This window comes from Olea europaea, chromosome 18, assembly GCF_002742605.1.
Source record: "Olea europaea var. sylvestris chromosome 18, O_europaea_v1, whole genome shotgun sequence".
Classification (NCBI taxonomy): Eukaryota; Viridiplantae; Streptophyta; class Magnoliopsida; order Lamiales; family Oleaceae; genus Olea; species Olea europaea.
In genome coordinates this window covers 19,354,756-19,365,231 of record NC_036254.1, presented here as the reverse complement: position 1 = coordinate 19,365,231, position 10,476 = coordinate 19,354,756, and the positions used below count along the sequence as shown (strand labels likewise).

General features: G+C 32.8%; 1 long non-coding RNA gene across 1 annotated transcript; it reads left to right on the top strand.

The window, feature by feature from the left end:
- The first annotated feature begins 4,668 nt into the window (after positions 1-4,668).
- LOC111367684 lies at positions 4,669-7,193 on the top strand. The gene is made up of 2 exons (XR_002697878.1): positions 4,669-4,972; positions 6,788-7,193. It is a non-coding gene; the product is annotated as an uncharacterized LOC111367684 (long non-coding RNA).
- The last annotated feature ends 3,283 nt before the right edge of the window (positions 7,194-10,476 follow it).

Sequence of the window (10,476 nt, the reverse complement as noted above, 5' to 3'; positions counted from 1 at the left end):
TTTATTATTATTATTATTATTATTATTATTATTATTATTATTATTATTATTATTATATCAATTTTCGCTTTTATTTGATATTTTTATTTTTATTTTGAAGATAAGCTTTGTTCCTTGGCTACATTCGAGCGCCGGAGATCTTCCACATGATTCGGAGATTGAACGCACCAGCAAACAAAGAGTCAGATAACAAAAGGAAAAACAAATGAATTTGCAATACATCACGATGATAGATAATTAAGTGGTCGTAATTGATGTTATCCTCCATTTGGGCAACTAGACTTCTAAAGAGGGAAGGTGCCATTAATTTGTTTAACAACAGACTCAAATTTCATGGACGGCATATGAAAATCCAAACAACCGCATCTTACCGTATTGCAGATGATGCTATTAGATAAAGGCTCTTCCTACAAACATTACGAGATAAAGTAAGAGAGACTTTCGATTCAAAGTCTTCATTAAGAAATTTTGTACATAGCATCTCTCTCTGTCTTCTTTGATTGATTCTAATCTTGACCGATTGATGATTTAAGAAGAAATTACAATTTGTACGAGAATATACATCAAAGACTATTATTGTGTATTATTACTTGTGTAGCACGTGTTTACAAGTGAAATATTTACTTGCAATATGCCCTCACTTAGATCAAGAAACTAAGTTATTTGTCTAAAAATAATCGACTGAATTGATGGAGCTTTTCTGAAACCTAACCCAAGTATAGTACGTTGTTTGCATGTATAGATAATTTTTCTTTTTGCTGATCCTATTTACACATTAAAAAAATGGCACGTTGTAATAGTTAGATGATAACTAGAAGAATAGGATTGTAATAGTTATATAGTTTTGATTGTTCCCAAGCTCAAAATCAAGATCCGAAATCTAACGCGACGACTAGGCAACTCTTATTGAGGTACAAAACTAAGTGGGGGATTTAGGAAAACCGCTGAGTTGCAGGAATCTTGATGAACTTCTTAAAGAGTATTTGGACTTCTGAGACTATTTGATTACAACCTGCTAAGAGTATCAGTCAACCTTATGAAGCCAAAAAATGGAGGAAACAATAGGGAAATGCCACTTGACCCTCATGGATAACACCCTCGATGACCACACCCTCACATGGGATGCGTGACTCCCGTGGGAATAAATAATCCCCACTCCTAGTGATGTCAATGGCCGGTTCTGCCCTTAACCTCACGAGCTCGGCTCACGCTTGTGGCGAGCCGAGCTTTGGCTCACGAGCTCGTGGGCTAAGCCAAGCTTTGGCTCACGACCTCGTCATATTTTTCATTTTTTTTAAATAGAGAAAAACACAGATCATTAATGAACATACTTTTTAAAAAAAATAAAAAGTATTAAAAAAATAAAAATAATTTAATGAAGACATTATTTATTTATTTATATAATATTATAATATTTTTTATAAAGTATAAAATATTTATATAATGAAAATGAATTGTTTTTTGAAATACATTTACAAGAAATACATTTTTTTATTTCTTTTTAAAATAGATAAAATGTAAACCCTCCTCCTTTATCCGGATTTAGGACCAACTCCATTAATTTTAAGTAGCCGGAGTTAAAAATTATATATGAACAACTTGTTGTAATTTGTACAATTTTTTAAAGAGAATTAAATTTAACGATTAAAAATAAGGAAATTTTGATTAATATAATTAAATCAAATATCACTTACCTGACAACATACAATTTCAGCATATTTATCTAGTAGTTAAAAATGAGCGTCCTGCCAATCCTTCACGTACATTAACGCTTCCAAAACATCTTTTTTTAGTTGGCTTCTGACATCGGTCAAAACCCTTTTACCTACACTAAAAGCAGACTCCAAAGCAATAGTGCTAATCGGAGGTGTCAGCAGATCTTTCGCAATTGCAGAAACAATTGGCCAACATCTTTTATATTTTCGTCAGAATTCAATTACTTCTTCTGAACTTTTTTTTAATTGTTCTGTCTGTTGGTATATTATGATTGAAGTAATCAATTAATTCAGCAAGTCTCGCATTTTGAGTTGCGGCCGATGTTTGATGAGAGTCAAATGTAAACGACATGGCACTAGATGAACACATTGCAGTTGCATTATATCTAAATGTATTAATGCCTTGAAATAAATTCATTATTTCGACATCATCTTCTTCAATTTCAGTCGAATGAGTAGGTACAAAGGGTACCTGACTAACATTCGCACCCATTCTTTCTGCATATAAATCATATGTTCCACATAATGTTTTGCTCTAAATTTTTATAGGTGATAGGTGTATCAAGTATTAAGGCTTTATTGATTTGATCAATTACGTATTTAATTCTCGAAATATTATATTAGAGGTCTATTGCGCATGCTAAAGGAAATAACATAGGTAGTTCTTCCCAATATTTTCCAAACTTTAATTCCATAGCAATTATAATTTCACTATAAGCAGGATTATTTTATATTTATGGAATGTTCTTGCAATTATATAAAGGCGTTCAAACACCATACAGTTTGTGAGATAATAAATACCGGATAAAATCTTTGTGGTCTCATAAAAAGATGTCAAAAATCATTTAACTTTCAAAACTAAAATCCAATTGGATTCATTCAACATACCATCGTCATCACTTCTAAAATGTCTATTGTTATAAAAGTCAGTTATTAAATATTCGAAACCTTTACATGACTTTAATAGCCAGTAAGTAAAGTTCCATCTATGGCCTACGTCACCAACAAATGTTTTACCAGTCGTCACCCTTAGTTCGACACAAAAATATTCAAATACTTGTTTTCTACTAGGAGATATCGTAATATATACTAATAAATTCTTAATCATTTGAAGTAAATCATTTATATGTTTTAAGACATCAAGCACAATTAAATTCAAAATATGATACACACAACGAATATGAAACAAATACCCATCAAAATTAGGTTGAAGTGCCATACACAATTTATCGACGACTACCTTATTAACACTAGCATTATCAAAAGTAAAAGATCGAATTTTAGTCTCGCAGTTATATTCTCTAACAATATTGATAATAGCATTATATATATTATTAGTATTGTGAAGAAACTCAATGATTCTAAAAACAATAATTTTTTATGTATAAACTAAAGTGGGTTTATATAGTATACGGTTGCAGATATATATGCTCTTTTATTTATCCCTTCTCATATATCAGAAGTTAAAGATATAACACCCCCACATTGTTCAAAATTCATAATTAATTGTTGTTTTGAATTATTGAAATATTGTATTGTATCGGTATGAAGAGTGTTTTGAATTACCTCAACGTACTTTGGTTGCAGATATTCTTTCACAAACGAGACGAAGTGTTGGTTGTCTGCAATAGTCAGAGGCAACTCAGTGGCGGTAACAAATTTCACCATTTCAATTTTAGTATTGTACTTCGAATACACCAACGTGGATAAGGGTGAAGTCGTAGAACCAGAACGTGGACTGCCAAATTGTAATTGTGTTTGACCAGCTGGAAGAAGTCCATGTTTGTCCGTACATGCTTTATAGTGGCGGTTGAAATGGGTGGTACCAATTCCTTTTTGCTATGCCAATCTTTGTTTGCAGTATTGACATATTGCCTTATATTCTGTAAGGCCATCAACGACTTTTCTTGTTGAAATCAACTTAAAGTGATCCCAACATTTTGTTTGTTTTTTGCCCTTTCACTTTCCCCTCGCATCTGGGATGTTTAATTTCGACATCTTCGTCCTCATGTTTTGCTTCGGGAACGTTAATATCATTCAAATCAATTGGATTGTGACTTCCCTGACCGTGAATGTGAATATCATCAGGTATAGGTACATCATTTACACTGGCAAATTCATTTGGAAATTGACTTTGCGGCGTCCTAGGCGATTCTTCATGTGGCCCACATGCCGTATCGAATAAGCTCTTAACAAATGAGCGTTGATCCATTTGTTTGATTGTTTATGATTGATAATTATATTTTATACACTTATTTGGACTCTTAAATAATAATATTTGATAGTTCTTTTGACAAATTATACCCTAAATTGTTTTATTTTATATGTTTAATAGGTAAATTCTATGGATAAAAAGGAATCGAAGGAAGGAAGCAAAAATCGGCAAAGAAATGACAAATTCCAAAGCACGATGACTAAATTGGCTCAAGGATTAAATTGTATGATTTTAAAATAAGTGAGGACTTGAAGAAAATAAAGGATTCAATGGGCCTAACTTGTAGACTTTGTTTTGATCCAAATTCAAAAGGGTTTCCAGCATGAATATATATACATAGAAGACAGCAGTTTTCTGGGGACAAGGGAGGCTAAATGAAAAAGAGTTGAGGGAGATTATACACGTAGAGAGAGCCGGCTAAGGCAAAACATTGGATTACCAGCACAATTGGGCGGCTGAATTTGAGAAAAAAAGGGACTGGAATTTGCACAAGTTAAAGCATTAAAGTTGTTGTGAGGATTATAAAATCAAGCATTAGCAGCCATTTTGGGGACTGATTATTGTACACGTATATAGGCGGCTGGAATTGATTTTATATACATAGATAATAGCCTCTTGGAGTTGATATATATATATATATATATATATATATATATAGATTAGGCACAAAACAAAAGCCGAGTTGGTGGGAATTGGAATACAAAAAGTAGGCTGTTGTTGAAATTATATATAAATGCCAATAGAAAACGGACGGTGAGGGGACAAAAATTGAAGGATAAAAAGCCGAAGTTTGTGGAGAAAAGTGGCAGAAATTGAGAGCGATTTCGGCTGATTTGGCGAGTTGTTTTGGAGTAAAAAATTTCAGTTAGTTGCTGCAAATAAAGTCAGCAGTTGGCTGGAGAAAAACATAGAAGAAAAGCGCTGAAAAATATATACAAATTGGCGGCTGATTACATGAATTAATTTGGAACCGACGTGGATTGAGGGGGTGGCTTTGGAAGGAATTTGGAAATCATTCATGTTCCTTCAGTTACTCGGTGATGTTGTTCCAACTTTATTTATTTAATTTCGACAATATGTGTGGCTAATTTTTCTAGTGCTAGGATGTGATGAACTCTTGTTATGAAGTTGTTAGTTCAAATAGATTAAATTGACGTTAAATTCGCTTAATTGTTTGAGTGTTTATTATGGTTTAACTTGTTTTTCAATTACTTTGCCAATAATTGAATTGTTTGTGAATTTTATTGTTATCGAGAGAGATAATAGGATCGTTAGCTCGTAATTATAAACGTTGTGAGGTTCGATAGAGGATAGAGATATACCTCTATGCTTCACACGGTTATTAAAGATGTTCTAGCTCGTTAATGCCTTTTTGCACGTTCGTATTTTTCATAGAGATATAGGAAACACACATGTAGGACTAGATTTAATTGCTATCGAGAGACTTTTAAATAACATAGGAACATTAACCAACAAGCATGATTTCAAATTGTCAATTTAAATTGTCGAATTAAAATGGAGTAGCAAGGAGGATTCCACATCTTAACAATACTTCTCGCAAATTTGATAAACTTTTACTTTGCTTTCTATTTAATTGATAGATTTAATAGTGTTAGTTACAACTCGACCTTGTTATTCGATTAAGGGAATTATTAGCTTTAACTCGATCAAACACATAGTTCTCGTGGGTTCGACACTCTACACACTACTTTATTACTTGTTCAGGATTTCGTTCCCTTGCGGGTAATCAAAAGACCAATGATGAAATCCAAATATAATAACTACAAAAATATAAATGTAGTGAGATTGTGAGAATTGAAAATTGGATGAATTGAAATTGTAACTGGATAAATTGTAAAAAATGAATCGATGTTGTATATTTTGCAGCACAAGATAGTAAAAACTTGATAATTGATATAATAAAAGAGAGTTGAGAAATGAGAAGTAGTGATTGAGAGGAAAAAATTGATAAAAAGAAATAAAAAAAAAAAAAAAGGAGAGTTAAGGGGTATTTATAGTAGAAGGGAAAAAAAAAATTCTAAAAAAAATTTCAGTGACCAAACGGTCACTGGAAAATTGACTGTTTTGGTCACTATATTCACGAGCCAACGAGCGGCTCGTCTTGAAGCTCGGCTCGCCTTCCGACGAGGCCCGCTTGGCTCTTGCTCAGGCTCATGATTTTATGAGCTTGAGCTGCCCACAAGCTCTCTTTCGATGAGCCGACGAGCGGTTCAGCCTTTTTGACATCCCTACCCGCTCTCCATGTGTGTGTGCGGTCATCCACCCAGGTCTTATAGCATAACAATATACAAATAGAGTGGTTTATATTATTAAACTTGAATTCTTCAATTTCGAAAGGTAAGTAAAACCAACCTGATTGGAACTAATAATAAGCTATGTTTTTAAATTAAATGAAGGTAATTGCAGTAAATTGAACAGGAGAATTTGGGAATTTGATTAATGTGAAAAGATTAAGCTTTAGTGTTGGCTATTTAATTATAAGTAACCTAATTATTAAGTTACTTAATATGATTAGTTGTTAATCTAGACATTATATTATATTTCATGCTGTAACGAAGAGATGAAGATAGCTTATCAATCGAATTAATGGTCATGTATATAGGCTTGTGAGTGGAAAATTTTAAATATTTTCAGATATTGATAATTAATAATATCATTATGTTACGTGCGATTATGTGAATTAGTTGTTCAACTCCTTGATTATTATGAAATGTTATTGTATTATGATATTTTTGGAAATACAAAGATGGTAAAGTGATTACATATGAAATGGAATGCAAGACACATATTTCTTCTAACTCGCCGAGGGATTTTGACCATGTTCTATGCTATGCAGAGGGCTCTTGATTATGGATTGAAGAGGCTTGACCGTATACATATAGTACATTGAAAGACATTGGTCGTATTCTAGAATTGTTTATTAGATGTCTTTGAGATCCTCTTTTCTTCATGGAAGCGGCCTGCGGTCTGTGTCGAAAATGCTTAGCTTGCAGGGTAGTCTACATGCGTATGACCAGATTATATACATTTTAGTCAGAGGGTATATTTTTGTTGAGATTTTTCAGTATATTGTGATGTCATGAGATTATGTCACTATGTTAGCACATGATTATATTATGACTATAAGATGATATTTATCAGTATTATGAGAATGTTTCATGATTATGTGATGTTACACTATGATGATGGAACTTGATATTTGATAAATATGTATAAATGAGAAAATAGAATTATTTTTGAAATTCTCCGATCATTAGGTTATCAACTCATATATTTTTTCATGATTTTTCTTATCGGGTAACAGTTGAGATTTTGAGTAGCTTTTGGGGTTGAGCCTTTAATTTTGGAGTCAGAGCCATACAACCGAGTTAGCTAGTGTGACTCATTATATGTAATCATTATTTTGGGATACATGTTCATTTTTTAATATCACTTTTGTATCACTTGTAGATAGTTGGATGGCACACTATATATTTTGCATCCATGTGTACAGTGTAAGTATTATGCCCTAAGTTCAATCAACTTTGGATATAAATACTTTTATATATAATTAATGCAATTAAATGGTAGATCTATTATTTAATTAATAGACAATTAAATAAATAATAGAGTCCGTAGATTCAAATCTTCGTAATTTGTTAATCATAAGGAGTTGTGATTGTGAGATACAAATTACATCTGATTGAATCTTAAATCATCCGTGGTCGTAAGTAATAACGAGATACGGATATCTTTATTACGGATAGACCATCACGTATGGCATTTCTTACTTGTGAAGTAAGTAGCTGATCTCACAAGTTAAAGTGTGGTGACACTTAAATGAACACGTGGATGTTTTGTTATAGAGCAAAACATTGGAGACCCGTCGAGAGATTCCACATGGATAACTATCTGAGCGTCGGTGGTTATCTCTAACGTTCGGTAGTGAAATTGGTCCTTTGACTTGAGGTCGTCATGGTACCTTATATGAGGACAGTCATACTTTGGCGGTGTTGGATGTTGCTCTGAAAAGGGCCGCTAACACGACATCGTTCGGGTACGTCAAGAATCGTATGAAGGTTGTGATTGATCAATAAAGGATTCGTCACTCTTAGATAGTAGGAGATTATGATCTGCGTTTCATTCAATTAAGTCAATGATCAAATCCTTGGCCAAAGTGTACTCATAAGTCGAAAAGGAGTTTTCGATTTATATTGACTTAATAGTGGAGTGAAAGATATGATCGATGATCGAGATTGACACAATTCCATATCTCGTAATTGATCGGATCATATTGACGAAGGGATTATAGTTTCACGGTAAACGAACGAATTTGGTTTTGTCATACCACGTGACATTTCCCGTCACATGTATTGCCCTGACACATTGCTAGATGTCAATCAGGGACGGCGAATTTGAATTAACGATAAATTAAAAGGGTGTTTTAATTTATCAATTTTGATTAGATCAAAATAATATTTCACGTCGTTAGGCATCGTGGTCGGGAACCTAATGGGTCACACACAAAAGAGAATTGGAAGATTGCAAATCGCCAATTGATTAATTTAACAATCGTTGGATAAATTAATTAATTGGATTTGTTATTTATATTTTCGAATTAATTAATTGGATTAATTAATTCACGGACCGGGTTTAATTAATTGGATTAATTAATTAATGGACCGGACCGGGCCGAGCCTATTTGGGTTTATATAAATACATAACTAGGGTTTGAGGTCCAATAAGGTTTTCATTATTCTTGCTGGCACAAGAGAAAACCCTAGAGGCTGCAATCATATTTTCTGTGTGGATCACTGTTGGAGGTTGGACAATTGGACAGCTGTGGTGGCAAATCAAAGTTGATGGAACGAAAAGAAAAGCAAAAGGATTGCAGATCTGAAAAGGTACAATCTTATCACAATTTCTATCTAAACACAAAGGCGATTCTTGGTGGGAATCAAAAATTATTTTAAATTCCACCGTGCATGTATAAGTAGATTCTCAACAGTGGTATCAGAGCCTACTTTGTGTTTGTTAGAAATTGTTTTGCATGTTGGAAACAATTAAAAGTTAATTGTTTATTTTTCTTGTTTTAGTGATTAAGAAAATTATTTTTAATATTCAGAATTTGATTTTGAATATAAAAAATAATGTTTGGATCGAAATTAAAAAAAAATAAATTAAATTTACGTTGGATGCCGGCAGCAACAGTTGCTGCCTGCGATGGCGCCAATACCGGCGGCAGATGCCGCTGCTAAAAGTAGCAGCGGCATCTGCCGCTGTTAAAAGCGGCAGCAGACGCAGTCGGTAGCGGCGTCTGCTGCTGCTGTGGCAGCACGAATGCACTGCTGCTACAGCAGCGCTTTTGCGTTGCTGCAGCGGCTGTCGTCGCTTGAGAAAAGAGGCAAGGGGCAGCCGGCGGGAAGGGGCAAGGGGCGGCGACCAGCGCGGCCCCACTGAAAACGAATAAAAGGAGGCGATTTTCAATTTAGGGTTTCTGCAGTTCGGGTGATTGGTTGGGGACGGGGGTCTGCCATGCAATTTATGAAATTGTAGGGACCCGGCTGCTATTATCAAGGGTCAGTTTTGCAATTTCTGAACTAGGACCTATTCTGAGATTTTTGAAATATGAAGGGCCTGTATGAAATTTGCGAAATTGAGAGGTCTTGAGTTTAATTTGAAAACGGGCCAAAGTGTAAATTTCAAAAGGGGATTTGAATTTAGATTTTAAAATGGTTTTAAATTTTATTTTATATGGGTTTTGACCTATTTTGACTAGATTTCTAATTTTGACCCAAATTAAAATTTTATTTAAAATTGACGACATTTTATATTTTCGTTAAAATTGGATTTTGACTTAAATATTAAATTTTGACCCTAAATTGAATTTTATTTTATTTAGGAGTTTTATCCTAAATTAAAATCTTAATTCAATTTAAGTTAGAATTGGATTCTAATTTAGTGTTTAATTAAAATTTGATTTTAATTAAATTATTCGCCCAAAGATATTTTAGAAATTAGAATTGGATTCTAATTTGAAGTTTAATTAAAATTTGATTTTAATTAAATTGCCTCGCCCTAAATTTCTTCTTGGAATTAGAGTTTGACTCTAATTTGCTATTTAATTAAAATTAGATTTTAATTAAATCAATTCACCCTATAATTTATTCCAATTAGAGTTAGACTATAATTTGATGTTTAATTAAAATTTGATTTTGATTAAACATGTTCGCCCTAAAATCTTAGATTTAGAGTTGGACTCTAATTTGATATTTAATTAAGATTTCATTTTAATTAAATAATCCCGCCATATAATTGTTGAATTAGAGTTGGACTCTAATTTGTTATTTAATTAAAATTTGACTTTAATTAAATATTCCCGCTAATTAAATAATCGATTAATATGATTAATTAATTATTTAATTAATCCGATCCATTTGTCTAAAAGAGTTTAGACGACTTAATTGCTAGAAACTTGAAACTTATTTGCATATAATATTAGATATTATATAGGTATACATTTATGTGATGAATGTATTATTAGTG